Source organism: Myodes glareolus, chromosome 1 (genome assembly GCF_982192425.1).
Source record: "Myodes glareolus chromosome 1, mMyoGla1.1, whole genome shotgun sequence".
Classification (NCBI taxonomy): domain Eukaryota; kingdom Metazoa; phylum Chordata; class Mammalia; order Rodentia; family Cricetidae; genus Myodes; species Myodes glareolus.
This window is the reverse complement of record NC_142026.1, coordinates 8,191,558-8,211,394: the sequence shown is the minus strand read 5'-3', so window position 1 is coordinate 8,211,394 and position 19,837 is coordinate 8,191,558. Positions and strand designations below refer to the sequence as shown.

The following is a 19,837-nucleotide window of genomic DNA, read 5'->3' as shown; positions in this document are numbered from 1 at the left end:
GTGGTTATAGTTATAAAATAAAAGGGTTTATTCGAAGCAAATATATAAAAATATACTTGAAGGTTTGGGGAAAAAAAAAGGGGTCTTAGGTCCTTGAGAAGCACATGCCCATGAAGCCAGCTGGCTAAGGGCTTATTTACCCATTCTAAAATATTTACATATCAATCAAAGTAGGAGAGAAAGTATGCATAGCTAAAAGTGTTCTACAGTACATTCTGCTAATAACAGAAAAGAAAAAGTTCTTGTTCCCTTTTTTGTGCCAGAAAGAATTTAAGAGGCTTATTGCTGCTATTTGCTGCTGTTGCTATTGTCGTCTTCATTGTATTTATCAGCCTAATGAGATGGCTGTTAGCATTTCCAGCACCACCTAGCCACCCCAAGAGTCCTAAGGCCAAGCATGTGTTGTCAGTACTCAGGCAAATATCTAGCCAGCCCCAGGGTCCTAAAGCTATGCATGCATTGTCAGTATTCAGGCAAATACTTAGTCAGCCCAGGGACCTAGAGCCGAATGTTACTACGTAACCTATGGACATCTGTTACACGGCTGCATAAGTCTCTGTGCACGAGCTCCAAAGGCCGTTTAAAAGCAAGCACAGCCTTTTTTTTTCCTCTCTCTCCACCACTTTTGTTTTCCGAGGCAGGCCTCCATAAACCCCTCACTTTCCACCCCCATCAATAAACTTCCTCGTAGGTTTGTTGTACATTGTGGTTCATCATCACCACCACTAGGCTAAAACATTGGGTGGCAGGCACTCCAGGTACTCTGAGACTCGCCGAGACCCTAGATGAGCTACAACAGTCCACTTTCCAACTACTCGACCCCTGCCTGGGCTCCTCTACACAACGTCAGTGTGTACGATTGGTGAGTCTCCCTTATCCTGGAGTGAGTAAATGCTTCCGTGGACCCATAGAACTGACCATAGATCACCCAGTGCCACACTGGTGTCCTTGGCTGCGGGGGAAACCCCAGCTACCATCTTCAATGCTGTAACTGGTCCCCTTCGCTGACAAGCACCTCTGCCCATTCCCTATGAGTGAGGCCTTGTTTCTCAACAATGTTTGTTTTTTGTTTGTTTGTTTTGCCTCTCGGACCTATCTGTCTGTAATTGGACAACTCACAGGTCTCTCAGACCCTATATCCTTCAGGCTCAGCCCTGGCCCCTGCGCTGTGTTTGATGAATCACTGATCAGCTTGTGCCTTCCCAAAAATCGATCCTCACTTCATTTCTGGGAAGCTAGAAATTCTAAACCATTGGATCCTATTTACCTGTCTCAGTCATGGGTAATTCGCCTAGCAACATAAGCCCAACATCTCCTCTGGGATGTCTTTTAGAAAACCTCAAACTGCTTACACTTAATGCCCTATTTAAAAGCTTCTAAACTCAACCACCTTTACACTCAGACATGGCCTAAATAAGCCTTAAATAACCAGTCAAAATGACTGCCTAATGGCTCTTTAGACCCTGATATTTTGTGGGCCCTTTCTAACTTCTGCCAGTGGGTGAGTAGATAGAAGGAGTTGCCTTATGTTCATGCCTCCTTTTACATCAGCTCCAAACCTTCTCCAGTAGCCTTACTGTCAAGGGATCTTTCAGTCAAAGTGGGAGCTTCTATTTCTTTTGCAACCCCCATTCACCTGACCCCAGACTCACCAGCCGTCCCTCTCCTCCTCCTAGCCACTCACCCTACTGGTTCCAACATGTCATTTCCTCTGCTGGCCTCCCAGGTGGACCGCTAAGTCTGGGACACCCAAAACCCTTCTGTTGCTAGACACAATTCCCTGGTTATCATCCAATTACAGGACCCTAACGGTACATTTACTCAAGCCCAGTCCCCACTTTCACTCCAGAGCCTTAAGGGACTTAATCCTACCATCACTGACCTCCTAGATCTTTTCCTTTTAACACCCCTATATTTGCAGTTAAGAAACCTAACAGAAACTGTCACCTGGTTAAAGACCTCTGGCTCGTTAATTCTGCAATTGGTCCCCCTCTATCCCATGGTGCCTAATCCCTATACCCTTCTTTCCACTATCCTTTCAGGGACCTCTCATTTCTCAATCCTGGACCTCAAGGATGCTTTCTTCTCTGTCTCCCTAGCACTCAGTCTCAAAATATTTTTGCTTTCACCTGGACTAACCCTGGCACTCACCTCTCCACAGAGCACACCTAGATTGTCCTACCTTAGAGGTTCTGTAACAGCCCATACCTATTTAGCCAGGTCCTACCTTTTGATCTATTCTCTTTGTCTATGCCTAAATTCATACCATTTTCATGATATTCTCCTTTGCAGCCCATCTCTACAAATTAGCCAAACTAACACCTCTGTTCTTCTAAATTCCTTGTCCAGCCAGGGCTATAGAGTCCCACATTCCAAAGTCCTACTGTCCTCTCCTCAGGTCACTTCTTTGGGATGAACCATTAACCCAAATGAAAAATGTATTACTTTGGATAGAAAACACCTAATTCAATCTCCTCTACTAAAGAGGAAATTTTATCACTTCTAGTACTGGCTGACTTCTTACAGTCCTGGATCCCCTCTTTCTCCCTTCTTGTTCAACCCTTATATAAGGCAGCATCATCTCCCCCCACCACATGAACCCCTCCTCAATCCCATTACTAAAGCTTTTCAGAAGCTCCAACAGGCTCTCCTCAAGGCTTCAGCCCTTCATCTCCCAAACCTAACTCACTCCTTCTCCCTCTAGGTAACAGAAAAAGCTGGGATCTTCCTTTGCCTCTGTAGCATACTTGATGAAAACATTAGATCTTACCACCCCGGGATGGCCACCCTGCATCTGTGCTTTAGCAGCTGCTGAGTTCCTCATTCATAAAACAAACAAACAAAAATAATAATAACCTTTGAGTCACTCACCACTATCTACTCCTCCCACAACCTGTTCCATCTCTTAACTTACAAATGCTTACAAGTTCTACCTCCTTCCTGGGTTCTTTCAATAGTAGAAGATGTTGCATTTACTTTACAAACTTGCCTAGTCCTCTATATCTCAAATCTCTTTCCTCCACCACCGCTAACCACTCCCCATCTCATTCTTGCACTGAAACCCTGGAGGAACTTCTACCCCATCCCTCACACATACAGGAGGCACACTGCCTCAGGCCACCTATACCTGGTACACAGATGGCAGCTCCTTTTTACATGAGGGGACCTAAAAAGTAGGCTATGCCATAGTGTCAGATGCTGGGGCAGTGGAAGCACAGGCCGTCCCCACCCACACTGCTAACCCCTCTCACCTGTGCCTTCCAATTGACACAACCAGACAATGCTTAAACATTTACACAGACTCCAAATATGCCTTTCATATTCTTCTGTCCCACACTGCCATCTGGAAAGAACATGGGCTACTTACAACAAAAGGAGGATCCATAACTAACTCAGGTCAAATTATAGCCATACTAAAAAGCCCCCCCATCTCCCCAAAGCTATAAGAATTACTTACTCACTGCTGGTCGCATCAGACTGAAAGCTCTAACACACCTAAAGGGTGCAATCGAGCTGGCGAGGCAGCTAGCGTAGCAGCCCTTTGAGGCCCAGACTCACCTCACTCACTCAGGGAGTCCATGCACTACAACCCACATCACTACAATCACCCCCTGACTCTTGACAAATTCTGTCCTGTCTACACCAGCTCTTTCATCCTAACAGCCGGGCTCTGTCTCGTTTTCTCAAGGCCCAACTCCAGCCCATCCCTGAGGATTTGCACTTCTTAAGAACTATTATTGCCTCTTTTAAAATTTGTCAGATGTTCGACCCTAACTCAAAATATCACAGTCCCCCCTTTTCAACCCACCAGGCCAGGGCCTTGCTCCCAGGGACTGACTGGTAACTTGGCTTTACCCACATGCCCATAGTCAGATGAGTTAAGTATCTCCTGTGAGCATTTTCTCAGGCTTGGTGGAAGTATTCCCCACCACTAACAAAAGGGCTCACACAGTCTCTGACCCTCTTCTCTGAGAGATTATTCCCTGATTCTGAATCACCACCTCCCTCCAGTCAGACAGTGGTCCTCAATTCACATCCCAGATCTCCCAAAGACTAGATAAAGGTGTCAGCATCTTTTGGCTAAATCAGGGTTCAAAATAAAGATACCACAATAAACAAAAGGAACTGAAATCTGAGGATTACGAAATCTGGTCACAACACGTTCTTTCTACTTATGTCTCTCGATTATTCTTTCTTCCTTGAACTGTATTCTAGTCCTTCTGTCCTGTCTATAATCTCTTATCTCTAATTCTCTGTCTCAATCCTAATTTCAATTCCAATTAAATTCTTTGCTATATTTTTTCTTCTGCTGCTTTTTCATGTTTCTATCTCTGATAATTTCTAGGATGCCTTCGCTTCTGTTCCCTCTTCTTTTCTTTTTGTTCTTACCCAGCTGTATAGGCCCACAACCAGGCAACCTACATAAATAGGCAAGGGAAGTTTGTGGCCCTTGATCGATTAGCATCATTTGTCAAATGTTAGCAAGCTCTTAAACTTGATGCTTATCAGAGGCACCCATGGAGGTTTGTCCTCCTCTGGGCTGTGGGTAGATGGTTAATTATTTTTCCTGAAGGTAAGACGTAAGCAGTAAATCTCCTGGACTAACATCATCAGTAAACTGAGGTGAAGGTGAGGTGAGGAGTTAGGAATCTTTTAATGCAAAGCTAGTTTTAGGCCATCACTTTTCTTATCTATAAGTGAGGTAAAACCAAGGCTTGCTTATTTTTTCTATCTATGTGAGCTGCTATGAATTAACAGCTTTGGGCAAGTAGTAATTCTGTGTCCTTGGACATCTGGGAATGTCTTAAGTAGAATGCTTTTTTCCTGGACCCTAAACACTGACCAAATGCCTGTCAATAAAGATCATAGCAGGAAGGCAGATCTCTGTTTACATAGCAGAGAGGAGCAAAGACCTGGTAGTGGGAAGCAGGTTCCTTGGCTGTGTGACTGTCTTCATACATAGCTCAAATAGTGCTGAACTGTGGGAGATAAATCCCAAATTTGTAACAGAAGGGGAGTTAGCTACAGCAAAAAAAAATCTACAGCAAAAAGCAGCCACTTTGTTCACAAGGCAATAACACCAATATGCTCTGCACCTCTGTTTATTCCTCCAAAACAGAGTCTCTGACTCCTAAGGGTTGACCGCATGAAAAAGATGGCTGACTAATTAGAATGACGTTGTGGCTTTAGCACTTGTCATTTTCATATCTCCTATCATCCTCAGTCCTCAGGGAAGAGAATGAACTAACTGCTCTCTAAAACACATTCCTGTCACAGAAGCTTCACCTCAACGAGGTAAAGCTCTGGCCTCTGCCTCTTTTCAGCCACCCCTCTTTTCAGGCAACCCCCATCAGTTGTGCCATTTGACCTCCTGCATGGGAGGCCACTTCTAACTACTGACCTCCCATCCAAACCTTCCCTCCTCCTTGATTGCCTAGTCACCCCCCCCCCACACCTACTCTGTCATCTCCATTCCCTCCTATGGAACTTTACTGACTCCCTATCCCAGCCATGCACCAATCCCTGTTCATCCGGAGTCAACATCAGGGATCAGGTCCTTCTCTCTTCTCAAGACCAATACCCCTCACCCCTTTCCCCTAAATGGCAGGGTGCCTTCAAAGTAATTCTTATAGTCCCCATAGTTACTAAGCTTAATGGTCTCCTTCATTGGATTTATGTATCCCATCTCAAACCCTATCCCCTCCTCCACCTCAAGATAATATTTCTTCATACACAGCAACCCCAACAGGACCATGCTCCCTTAAGTTCCAGTGGACACTGAGATCAACTGCTTTGTCTCCAATTCCAGAAGAATGAGGCTTCACCCCACAGTCATACTCAACTTTACCAAACTGAGAATGCTATGTGCTTTCTTTCCTGACCCCTCTCCACGTTCTCCTATCTCTACTAATCACACCCTGCTTCATCAGTTTCCTCCCTAAGTACCTCTAATAACATATTCAAAATTCCTAATTAAACTAATTAGCTGTTGTTATAGGACTAACACCCATTAGCCACAGGGTTGGAGGCATAAAGACTATTAAACATGCCCAGGCAGTAAGAAACAATAACATCCCAGAGATATTCACACCCCCAAACTCAGAAAGGAGACTCACAGAACAGATTTCAGTGTAACTTCTTACTACTGACTGCCCTCAGCAATCAACCACCTGGGTCTCCTGAGTGCTAAGGTGACGTCATGATGATGGGGAAGGCACAGGTGCTTTAAGGTTTGTTTGTGTGAAGATAAGAAAGCTTAATTGGTGATAAGGGAAAAGTGATGTGAGATCTATAAAAGAATGAAACATATTCCAGATGCTTCTTTGTCGTTATGTTACTGTCCATAATTTACGCTACCCAGTAGAATTCTGATAAGCTGTTAATCTCGTTCTGGCAGAGTGCTTACTGAACACCATACGATCACTTTACACTCACAGCTATAAGATGAGGATTTTAAATTCCCTTTGGTTGTTTTCTATTTATAGACTTAAAAAGTGTTTTTCGTTGTGCTAAAAACATCTGTCACAGTTTCCTAGGTAGAAGACAGAGTGTGAATGCTTCCGACCAGCATCATTTCTGGCATGAGTGCACTTTTGTTTCTACAATACAAATTTCAGTATAGATTGTAAACAATGGGGATGTTAATGTTCTAAAACTTAACTTTCACAAACTCAGAAAAATTCCTGTCAGCTCCAGGGAGTCGACTTGGATTCTCCCAAACATGTCAGATCTCTAGGTAAGTACCATTCTAGCTTTCCCTGGTCTTGAGAACCCCTCCCTCAATTACCAGGACTTAAGAAGAAAAAAAAATTTCCCTAAACTTAACTTTATATTCAGACCTGCCAGCATCTTCCAGGTCCAGACTGCACTGGATGGTTCCCCAGAGCCTGGGCAGTGGTGAGGCAACCAGACACTCCAGAACGTGGCCAGCACGCCTGCTTTCTCAGGTTCCCCAAAACGTAATGCCTCAAGGTCAGCAGAAAGCAGTCCCAAGAACCCCGTGCCCTCATTCCCTACCCTCTCTTGCCATCCCTAACTCACTTTTTATAACGAACAAAAAGGAAGAATGCTAGCATTTCCGGCACCCCCTCGCCAGTTCCAGGGTCCTATGGCCGTGCATGTGTTGTCAGTACTCGGGCAGATATCTAGGCAGCCCCAGGGTCCTATGGTCATGTATGCGTTGTTTTTGGTTCTATGATGAGAAAGCAGCAACTAAATGCTTCCTGAAACTAATGGGATAAAGAGAGAGGGCACCTGTTGGGTCAGAGAAAAGGTGGTGGTAACTAAGATCCCAGGGGACTGGCAGAGCACTGGTCACATGGCTCAGTCGCCAGGTGTCATAAGGAGGACGGGGTGACGAGCAGCACTCAATGGGCCGTGGACACAGTAACCCGCAAGGACACACTCACTCACCCACTCGTCATAAATTACTGGGTCATCTGCAGCCACTCTGAAACACTTTTGCCTGTAAAGAGCCCTCTTTAAAGCTGAAAGTAATAAAATGTAATTCTAAATGCTCCTGACATTGAATGATAGACATCCAGACTTTAAAATCGTCATTGTGCATTTGCTCATCCCTTCAGGGTCCTATGGGCACGACGGAGCACCACTTCATCTCGGCCTCTCACTGGCTACATTCTGCCGCTGGTTTCTCTAAATGGTCAGTGTCCCTCATTTCTTACTTTCCATTTGGTTTCTACCTATGGAATCCTGCCTTTTTTCACCCAGAATTCATACCTTCTAGGCCAGTTTCTTCAGATAGTATAGTGGTGGCACCAGCAGCAAGACCCATGGGCCCAACCTCAGGCCTCTTTGGAAGACTGATGGGCAAGGACACTGTGCAATGGGTATAAACAGAGCATCTCCCAGAGAGTTCCTGGGAGGGTCCAGTTACACACAAAGGTGTGGCTAGTCTGGAGCTTTGTTTATTTGATTGTTTACACTGGATAGCGACTGTGACCGAATCTGGAACTCCTCTTGTGCCTTTCCTACCATTTGTTGTAGAAACTGAAGAAATGTGGGTGGGAAGTAAAGAAGAGCTCTGGATGGGTCTCAGTGGTTAGCATGAGGGAGGAATCAGGTTCAGTTCTCAGCATCCCCAGTCCCCACCACAAACGTGAAAACATAAAATTCAAGTCACAAAGCCGCCATCAACACACATCTGATGAGAGTCAGCAAGTGTCCTTACTAAGGTTCAACACTGAGACAGCGTATCCAAGTTAATATTAAACTTTGGTAAGGTTTGTGTCCTCGTACTTTACTAAAAAATTTTAAGAAGAGTGCTGTGTTGCTAAACTAACAATTAAAAGGAAAACAGAAGAAATAGTGGTACAATTAAATCTGATATTTACAATCTGAAGTCATGCTTGAATAAATACTTATTTGAGATAAACACAAACCCCTCTGATCATTAAACTGTTCCAGGTATCCCCAGGAAATCAGAATACAGAAAACTTAGAGTTAATTTATTCTTTTTAAACTGTTGATTACAGTGTTTGCCTAGCACGTGGGACCCCATTACAGTGTGAATCAGAATGTGCCTGGGAAAGCTTATGCATGCCTGGTGGCTGTCAAGGGACCAGCCAAGAAAAGACCGAATACCTGGCAAGCACAACTCGTGCACTTCAGAGTTCTTTTCCTAAAGACCAAAGACTATTTGGGGCAGTGCTGTTTATGTATTCAAAATAGTATAAGTTGTCAAGTGTTCCCCCTACCAAATTAATAATACCCCCTGTCCAGAATCTCTTTGGGAAGTGCAGCTCTTGTGAGCAGTCCAGAGAAAGAGCTTCTGAAATTGTACTCCACCTCCACCTTGAGAGCTGTTTCATTCCTAGCAGTGATTGACACTTAGTCCAGGATGAGGCTCTGCCTCATTCCTGATGAGGATGCAGGCACTCTTCTGTTTTGTTAAAAGGTTATTCCTTTTATTCATTTCCCGACCGCCCTGACTCAAAGATAATCACACAGAAACTATATTATTTGCAATACTATTTGGCCAATAGCTTAAGTATATTTTTAGCTAGTTCTTATATCCTAAACTAACCCATCTCCATTAATCTGTGTATTGCCATGTGGCTGTGGCTTACCGGAAAGGTTCCAGCGGAGGCATCTGTCTCCTACGGGAGGCTACATGGTTTCTCCCTGACTCTGCCTACTCTCTCTCTGTCTCTCTGTCTCTCTGTCTCTCTCTCCAAGGTGTGTGTGTGTGTGTGTGTGTGTGTGTGTGTGTGTGTGTGTGTGTGTCTTTCCTTAGATTGTATCCTATGAAGCAATTCCTTTGGTTAATTCATTTACTCCAAGTACATATGCAAAGAAAGCAGCTCAATAATTAAGAAATAAATAAGATAAGGGAGAAGGGAAGATAGGAATGAGGGAGGGAGGAAAGAGGACTTGGAAATGAACATGACATCCGAAACCAGCATTATTTCATTGTAGGAGATTATTATAATCTGAATTCAGAAGTTTGGGGTAAGTTTAACTCTTAGCATTAATTAGTGAGTAGGATTAAAATTAAAATGAAAATAAACCCCACTGGTGTTATTTCCTCTCCTCATATTTAAATAGGAATGGTAACATCTACCATCTACCCTGCTAAGGTCACGCCTTGGTTTTGAAGATCAAATCACCTTGATATTCTTTTCTTCATTTTCATGCAGACTTAAACTAGAAGTCCTAGCATGGATAAGCCAAGAACTTTGCAAATAGTGACTATAGCTGCAGTGGGCAAGAGTTAGGCTTCAAAACGTAGGAGTCTTAGGGATGTTCATATTTTTAAAATTCTTTTTTTAAAATTTTTTTCCTTATTTATTTATTTAAAGAATTTCCACTATAAAATTCTTTATAAGACACTCCTATATGTACGCTAAGAAATTAATAGGTTGCCTTCTCTGGAAAAACATTTAAATTATTTAAACTTGCTATTTGTATTATCCTTATTGTATTGTATAACTTTATATTTTATATAGCTAAATACTATAGCTTCTAATGTTTTTGCCTTTCTGGGATTCACTAGGTTTTTTTTTTTTCTTGAAAAATTTCAAGTCTCCATCTAGCTGCTACTTTCACTGCCCAGAGAAGAGCAAATCCCATCTCTCTGTTGTCTTCATCTGCAATGGTTTAAATATATTTGAGTCAAATTTAAATAAAATAGTGTATTATAGAAAATAATTTTTATTCTTTTTCTGCATGTGTATGTGTGTATACATGTGTGTTTGTTTATATGTGTGCACAAGTGTGTTTACATCATAGCAAAATGTCTGGAGGGTCAGAGGACAAGTTTGGTGCCAGTTTTCTCCTTTCACTAAGATAGGCTCTCTCGTCAGAATCCACCTTTTTGGAGTGACTTCTGCCACAATCCTAGCTTCAGTGGGTTCGTATGTTCCAGGGTAGGGGTTTGAGAATTAGAAATGTTAGGTAGGAGGAACAGAGATAAGAAACGCAGAGCCATAGAATAGTGCCCGGAGGGTACTCAGCAAATACTGAATGCTAAATTCTGAGTTCTGAAACTGAGAAGCTTCTATAAAGCAAAGGACACTTGTCATTAAGTCAAGAAAGCAACCTACTGATTGGGAGAAGATCTTCACCAAACCCTCATCAGACAAAGGTCTGATCTCCAAAATATACAAAGAACTCAAGAAACTAGACACTAAAACTCTAATTAACCCAATTAAAAAATGGGGTACTGAACTGAACAGAGAATTCTCAACAGAAGAAATTCGAATGGCCAAAAGACACTCAAGGTCATGCTCAACCTTCTTAGCCATCAGGGAAATGAAAATCAAAACAACTTTGAGATACCATTTTACACCGGTCAGATTAGCTAAAGTCAAAAACACCAATGATAGCCTATGCTGGAGAGGATGTGGAGAGAGGGGAACACTCATCCATTGTTGGTGGGAATGCAAACTTGTGCAGTCACTTTGGAAAACAGTGTGGTGGTTTCTCGGGAAACTGGGAGTCAACCTACCTCAGGACCCAGAAATTCCACTCTTGGGAATATACCCAAAAGATGCCTTATCATACTATAAAAGCATTTGTTCAACTATGTTCATAGCAGCACTATTTGTAATAGCCAGAACCTGGAAACAACCTAGGTGCCCCTCAATAGAAGAATGGTTAATAAAGGTGTGGAACATATACACATTGGAGTTTTACTCAGCGGTAAAAAAAAAAAAAAAAACAATTACATCTTGAATTTTGGATGCAAATGGATGGAAATAGAAAATGCTTTACTGAGTGAGGTAACCCAGACCCAAAAAGAAGAATATGTATTCACTCATAAGTGGATTCTAGCCATAATTAAAGGACATTGAGCCTATCATTAGTGATCCTAGAGAAGTTAAATAAGGTGAACCCAAAGAAAATTATATATTTATCCTCTTGGATATTGGAAGTAGACAAGATTGCCAGGCAAAACTTGGGTGCACGGGGGTGTGGGGAGTGGATGTAAGGGGAGATGGGTAGAGAAAAGGGAGAAGGGGAGGATTCAGAAGAGTTTGGGGGGATGAGATGGGTGGGATGGAGGAAGGGTGGATATTGGAGCAGGGAAGTAAATATCTTACTTAAGGGAGCCATTTTAGGGTTTGCAAGAAACTTGACTCTTGAGGAGTTCCCAGGTCCAAGGAGAGGTCCCCAGATTGTTCCTTGGGCAGCAGAGGAGAGGGTGCCTGAACTGAGTTCACCTATTTTTTTTATTTATTTTATTTGTTTTTCATACTAAAAATTATGAAAATTTTCATACACTTTTATATCCTAATACAAAAGGGGGAAAGAAAGCAAAAGACTACTTTAATATGACACAAAGGACAACCAGAACAATTACTTGTTCCGATACTTGAGACATAAAGCCATTAATTCATGAGAAAATCTGTTTGATGTCTGTGGTGGTAAACACACCCTAGACCAAGTATCCTGTAGGCAGCCACTCCCTAAGTCAAACCTCCTATTTCAAAATAAGGAGCAGAAATATGGTTGAATTCTCTGGCCTTGGGTCAGGGTGAATCAGATCCATCTCTATGGGCCATCTTAATATCTAAAACACCAAGTAAGCACACCCTAGGTCAGGATATCTTGTTTTGTAGCCACACATATTGTCAACAACTTTGAAAGAGCAAAAAAAATAAGCTCAAATTTTCTGACCTTCAGACAAGTGGAATAGGCTCACATTTTTGGGTTCCCATAGTCTCTTACGTTGATCACCACTGGGCAGCCAGACTAATTAGTCCGTATGTTTCCAAGGATTGTCCACTCTCCACCTGCCATTTTGCCATAGAACACTGAGATTAGAGATGAAAGCTATAGTGCCTACTTTTCATTTGAGTTTGGTGATTTGACTTGGGTCCTCATATTTGTTCAGGAAGTGTTTTATTCAATGAGTTATCTCCCTATCCCTACTCTTTAATGATTATTGTTATTATTAACTTATTTTTATTGATTTTTTTGGAAATTTCACATTATGCCCCCCAATCCTATTCCTTTCCCAGTCATTCCCTGTCCAACCTTCACCCTTGCAGCACACCAAAAGAAAATTTAAAAGAAAAATAATTTAAAAAAGAAAGCGACACTTTGCTCCATTGTCTTTTCTACCTCTCCACTGAATATTCATTTTATTTTGTTTTTTGGTTTCAGTTTGGCTTTGGTTTTATGATTTTGGTTTTGGTTTTAGTATTTTGTGGGTTTTTTGTGTTTGTTTTAGGGGGTCTTGATTTGGGTTTGTTAGTTTTGTTTGTTTTGGTTTTGGTTTTTCAAGATGGTTTCTCTGTGTATCAGCCCTGGCTGTCCTTGAACTCTCTTTGTAGACCAGGCTGGTCTCAAATTCACAGAGATCCACTCTGCCTCCTGAGTTCTGGGACTGAAGGTGTGCACCACTATACCTAGCCAGCCCTGTATTCTTATTAATGAACATCTCACTTTTTTTTTAATTTTAATTGAAATAACGTTATATCATTTCCCCTCTTCCACATTAACATGCTCACTGATATTGGCACTGTTCCAGTTTTGTTTAGGCAGCCTAGGAAGGACTGTTTCAGAGAAGACTTCCTGGTGTTCTGACTCTTATGATCATCCTTTTCTCTGCTGTTTTATGTAGCTAAAGATACACTAGTTGTGAGATATATGTATGTATTGGGCCTGGGAACTACATGATCTACCCATCTCTGCACTGTGTTCCATTATGGTTTTCTATGATAGTCTCCATTTACTGTGAAGAAAGGCTTCTTTGATGAACAGTGGTTGCTACACTGATTTGTAAGTGTAAGGCTAGATATGCTTGAAAAAGTAGTAAGGAATTAAGCCAGTTTAGTAAAGTGGCACCAAACATCCAACAGTCCCTTGATACTGTCCTGATTTCTGTGGTTACTCCACACAGTGTGTTTGAGAACTGTGGAACTAGGACCCACAAATGATGGAGAGAACAGGTGGCATTTGTTTTTCTGGATCTACATTAACTCACCCAATAAGATCTTTTCTAGTTCTTCAATTTACCTTACATTTTATGATTTAGTTTTTCTTTATAGCTGAATAGTGTTCCATTGAGTATATGTATCACATTCTCATTATCTGTTCATCTGTTGGAAGACATTTTGGAAAACTAGGACTAGAGAGAACATACCTTAATGTAACAAGACTGTACGTGACAAGCCCACAGTCAACACTACGCTTGATGCAATCCCACTAATTCAGGAACAAGACAAGACTATCCATTCTCCTTACTCCTTTTTAATATAATGCTATAAGCACTTACTTGAGCAATAAGGCAAGAAAAAAATAAGGAAACAAACAGGAAAAAGAAAATCAAATTATTCTTATTTGCAGATGGTATGATTTTATACATGGGAGATTCCAAAAATTCCACCAGGAAACATCGAAAAACAATCAATAGTTTCGGCAAAGCATAAGGATAGAAATTCAAAGTAGAAAAATCAGTAGCTTTTCTATAAACAAAAAACACACTGAGAAAAAGATAATGGGCACACTATTATTTACAATAGCATCAACTTCAATAAAATGTCTTAGAATAATTCTAAACAAGGAAATTAAATACTTCAATAATCAAAGCTTCAAATCTCTGAAAAAGTTATTGAGAAAATGGAAGGATATCTCACAATCATAGATTGGTAGAACTATTATAATGAAAATAACCAGCCTACCAAAAGCAATTTACATATTTAATGAAACCCCAATCAAAATACCTATAATATTCTCCACAGAAATAAAAAAATAAATCCTAAAACCAGACAAGACCCAAGACAGCCAAAGTCATTCTGAGCCAAAAAAAAAAAAATGATTGATATTCCAGACATCAAAATATATTATAGAGCAAAAGTATAAAAGCAACGCGGTACTGGCACAAAAACAGAAATGTAGACCAATGGTAAAGTAGAAGACCATAAACATGAGTGCTCATAATTACTGCCATCTGATATTTGACAAAGATGCAAAAACCAAATGTGAAGGAAAAAGCATCTTGAACAAATGATGCTGGAAAAACTGGATATCCACTCACAGACAAATTAAGTTAAACCTGCATATAATCACCTGTATTTTGTATAGGTGATGACAGTGGATTACATACATCAATTTTAAACCTAAAGCACCAAAACTGCTGGAATAAAACATGATCAGTACCTGATAAAATACACAGTTTGGAAAGGACTTTCTGAATAGGACTCTAGTTACCAACGAATTGAGGCCAACAAGACAACTGGAATTTCAGAAAATGAAAAAGTTTCTGAAAAGCTAAGAAATCAGTTTAAGAAGAAACTCACAGAATGGGAAATAATCTTTCCAAATATACATCTGACAAGGGATTAATTATTCAGAATATACAAAGAACTCATAAAATGAAACTAAAAGTGGTAGCATACACCTTTAATCTTAGCACTTAGGAGGCAGAGACAGGTGGATCTCTGTGAGTTTGAGTCTAGCTTGGTCTATAAAGCAATTCCAAGACAGCCAGGGCTATAGAGAGAGACCCTGCCTCAAAAACAAAACACACAACCGCAACATGGAATTAAGAAAACAAATGAGCAATTAAATTCTCAATGTAAGATATAAAAAATGTCTAAGTTCATTATCCTTAGCAATCAGGGAAAGGCAAGTTAAAACAAAGATCAGCAAAATAACTTAAAAGAGATGCTGGTCAGTGAGGTTGTGGAGAACAAGGACTCCGACATGTTGACTGGTGGTTGGCATGGAAACTGGTGCCGTCACTCAGGAAGTCGGTAGGGATAGTACTCACAAAACTAAAAATAAATCTCCCATATGACCCAGATATACCATTCCTGGGTTTATACTCAAAAGACAACCTACTCCACAGAAACTTGCTCGGCAATATTTCTAGCCCCCATATTCACAGTAGCCAGAAATAGAAACAACCAAAGTGTCCTTCAACAGATGAATGGATCCATTTTACTTCTTTATATTACCATGTTATTACCAATAATGTTCACAGTGATAACACTTACCATGTATCTTAGGATACTCTCAATCATAACTAAAAGTGCCATATACTCAAAAAAGATATTATGAATTTTACAGAGATTTAGAGATTGCTTTAGATTTTTCAGTGTCTTGTCAGCATTAGGGCTCTGGGAGCTTCCTCTGTGGTCTTCAGGATGCCAAGCTGGCTGTAGCGGACCCAGGTGTCCCATCTACTCACTGAAGTGGGCAGAAGACACAAGTACTAAAAGCACTTCATTTTCTGATCTATCATATCTTTCAGTCAAGAAGTCTCTAGATGAAAACTTCTTTATCTCTCCAGAAGAACATATCCTAAAGACTAACCCTGTCTTTATACTGAAATTATGAGGTAAAAACCATAGTTGGGCATACAACCACCCAATAAAGGATTCTACATAACACGAAATACCTCGAAATTCTAGAGTACTCTTCATAAGTATCAGAAAAGTCTGGTCAGAGCTTTTTTGATTTGGAAAAAATTTGAAAAAGGACCACTTTTACTACATAAAAGAACCACTTTTGTCTCCATAGATATTATCAGCAGTCTCAAAACATTATCATCCATAAACCACAGAAATTCAAAATTCCTTCCAACATTTTGTCTCAGAATTTCTGTGAAGAATTACTGTGAAGAGACACCATGAACATGACAATTCTTTAAAGAAAAACATTTAATTGGGGTGACTCACTCACAGTTTCAGAGGTTCGGTCCATTATCAGCATGGCAGGGAACATGGCAGTGTATAGGCAAATGTGGTACTGGAGCCGAGAGTGATTAATCTTGTAGGCAACGGAAGTTGACCCAAACACTGGGCAGTATTCTGAGCATAGGAAACCTCAAAAAAGCCTGCCCCCACAGTGTGCACTTCCTCCAACAAGGCTATACCCACTCCAACAAAGCCTCACCTCATATTAGTGTTGCTCCCTATGCGATTATGGGGGCCAGTTACATTCAAACTATCACATTCCACTCCCAGCACGCATTAGCTTATAACAATATCATAATGCAAAGCTCATTTAGCTCAATTTCAAAAGTCCACATAGTGTTTCACAGTCTCAACAATATTTTAAAACCAGAGTTTCTTTTGAGATTCATGCAATCTCTTAACTGTAATCACACAAAAAAACAAAATCAAAAGGCAGTTCACATACTTTCAACATATGATGGCACATTACCATTCCAAAACATAGGGAAGACAGCATAGTAAGAAAATACTGGACCAAGCATGACCAAAAACCAGCTGAGCAAACTACAAAACTCTGCATCTCCATGTCTGATGTCAAAATGCTCTTCAGATTTCTCCAACTCTCTTCAGCTTTCTTGATTACAACACCCTTCTCTTGAGGCTGGTTCCACTCCGTTAGCAGCTCTCTTCAGCAGGTATCCCATGACTCTGGCATCTTGAACATCATGGGGTCTCCAAGGCAATCTAGGCTTCAACTTCACAGCTTCATGCAATGGCCTCTCTACTAGGCCTCCATTTAGGGACACCACTGACACATGCCTGGCCTCAGTTGCTTTCTTTAGGTGCAAGGGCAAATTCCATAACCTGTTTCTTTTATCCTTAACTCTAAAGCCAGAACCATGTGGTCGAAACTGCCAAGTTATGTTGCTTGCTGGGCTGGAATATGGCTCCATCCTTCAATTATATCTTCATCAGCTTTCTTTCTATCATTGTCTAAGCTTGTCTGTCCTGAAACTCGATCTCTAGACCAAACTGGCCTCAAACTCAGAGATCCACCAGTCTCTGCCTTCCCAGTACTGGGAATAAAGGTGTGTCCCATCACACCCAGCTCTAATCTTTTCTTTATTTCCTTTTCCAAAGTTAGAATCTTAGTTGGGTTTAATCTTGCTGTGAGATCAACACTCCCTATATTCCATTTCTAATCTGTTTATCTCCTTGTTTAACTGTTTATTCACTTCCTGGTTCTCTTTCTCTCCTCAAAATTTACAATTTGAAATTTTCCCTGCTCAGCTTGCTCCTTTCCATTATAAATCTTTAAAAGCATGAACACTGGTAACCACATGGCAGAGTCTATATTAGACTGTTTTAAGATTTCTTCTGCCAATAGACTTAATCCAAAACTCTTCATTTTAGCCTTGAGCAGACTCTTTGGACAAGGGCAAAAAGCAGCCACTTTCTTCACTAAAATATCACAAGACCAATCTCTAGGCCACATACTAATGTTCTTCCCCTCTGAAACTCTTAAGCAACAGTTCAACAAATCATATTCATATTCTTAGTATTACCCATTAAGTAGCATTTAAAGTGTTCAGCTGCTTTTCTAATTCACAGTCCCAAGGTCCATATTCCTTCAAACAAATGCATGGTCAGAACTATCACAATAATACCCCAGTCCCTGGTACCAACATTTCAATTACCTTACTTGCTTGCACCAATTTCATGGCAGTCATTGTCATCAATGAGTGTAACTGATTGTCTGAAAAATAATAAAGCTCCTGGTACTAATTTGTATATTTTTCATTATTCAGGAATTATACATGTTCTTTCATTACTAGGTTTTTAATGTTTTTAAACTGGCTTTGCACTTTGCATATTCTTATCTCTGGGTTTCTATTTCAGAATTCCTGATATACCAGGGACATCAATTATCCTGATCCCTATCTCCACCCACTATTTAAGACTACGTGACTATTTCTTAAGACAAATTGCCTTGGAAGATAAACTACTGATTTCTGAGAGCAGCAAATTATTTGACCATTGATAGAATGATAGATAAAGAGTTCTCCAAGAAGAGCTGAAGTTAGAAGGGATTTGGAAGGAGCCTCAGTTAAAATGCTTACTCCATCCATCGAGGTAACAGCTGACAGTTTATGGATCTGAGTTCAATCACCAGAATCTACCATAAGAGGAGAGATCTGACTCCTGAAAGTTGTCCTCTGACCGCCATGTGTGTGCTGTGATATATGAATACACATTTCTACACACACAAACACAATCATATGCATAGACACTCATATGTACACACACACACACACACACAAATAATCCAAGGAAAGAATTTTGAAGGGAAGAAATTGGGCATGTCTTAACCTCCCATGTATCTGCCCACATAATCTGTCCTCCTGAATTGTGCAATAGGCACTTCTGACCACAGCAAGTGTGGGTTGAACTCCATTCATCTGGAGCTTAACAGAAATTATGTAATCCTCCCATCAAGAGGTAGTTAATTTTTAAAGATCAACAAATGAGAGCCCAGGAGGCAGAGAATAGTAGCAAGAGCTTGTGTTGATATGGTGGATAGACCAAAGTATCTTTTATTATGTACTGGTTCTATAAAGGACCCACAAAAGTAATCAGAACAGACCTGTTGAAACTCCCTTCTTGGGGGCAGGAAAAGGAGGGATCAGGCTAGGAATGAAAGGGACAGTGGGAGCGAGTAATGGGAGAGATGAATGGAACTGAGGGGCATTTGAAGGGCAGTGCAGAAATCTAGTGCAGTGGAAATTCCCTGTGAGAGTGATCTTAATGAAATCTCCTAGTAATGGGGGATTCAAATCCTAAATTGGCCATCCTCTATAACCAGGTAAGGCTCATAGCCGTGGGACTGGAATACCAACTCAGCCACAAAAGCTACAACCTACAAGCTGTCTTGTTTGCAAGTTGTGCTGGGGTAATGGTGGCACAGAACTTGGAGTGTCCAACCAATGACTGGTTCAACTTGAGGCCCATGCCATGGGAGAAAGCCCACTCTGGACAGTGCCTGGAGGATCATGAACCAGAGGCAGGAGAGTCCAGAGACCAGGGTAGAACAAACACAACTGGCCAAAAATGTCAATGAAATAATACCTAATGATATTGTTCTCTACTTACAGAACAATGCCTAGCCCAATTGTCATCAGAGATTTCATCTAGCAACTGATGGGAACAGATGCTGTGGAGAAAGAAGAAAAGGGATTGTAGGAGGCAGAGGGGTCTAAGACACCATATCATGAACCACAGAATCAACTAAGTGAGGCTCAGAAACTGAAGCAGCAACCATGGAGCCAGAATGGGTCTGACCTATGTCCTCTGCATATAAAGTTGTGATTATGTAGTTTGGTGTTCTTGTGGGACTCCTAAGAGTGGGAGTTGTGGGTGTCTTTGACTCTTTTACATGCTCTTGGGACCCTTTTCCTCCTGTTAGTTTGCTTCATCAAACTATGAGCTTTGATATGAGGGTTTGTGCCTAATCTTACTGTTACTTGTTATGCCATGTTCGGCTAATATCCCTGGGAGGCCTGCTCTTTTATTTTTAAGAAAAAATGGAGAAGTGGATCTGGGGGAGAGAAGAGGTATTGGGAGAGACTGGGGGAGTGGAGAGAGAGGAAACTGCAGGTAGAATGTAATGTATGAGAGAAGAACAAAAAAGAAAG

At 41.0% G+C, this 19,837-nt stretch overlaps 1 long non-coding RNA gene across 2 annotated transcripts; it reads left to right on the top strand.

Moving 5' to 3' along the window:
* Positions 1-532: 532 nt before the first annotated feature.
* On the top strand, positions 533-19,518 carry LOC125416476 (uncharacterized). Of its 2 annotated transcripts, none has more exons than XR_015737350.1 (5): positions 533-862; positions 6,676-6,736; positions 6,857-6,972; positions 7,584-7,660; positions 19,298-19,518. It is a non-coding gene; the product is annotated as an uncharacterized LOC125416476 (long non-coding RNA). The 2 variants fall into 2 exon arrangements; XR_015737349.1 differs by having other exon boundaries at positions 6,838-6,972.
* The last annotated feature ends 319 nt before the right edge of the window (positions 19,519-19,837 follow it).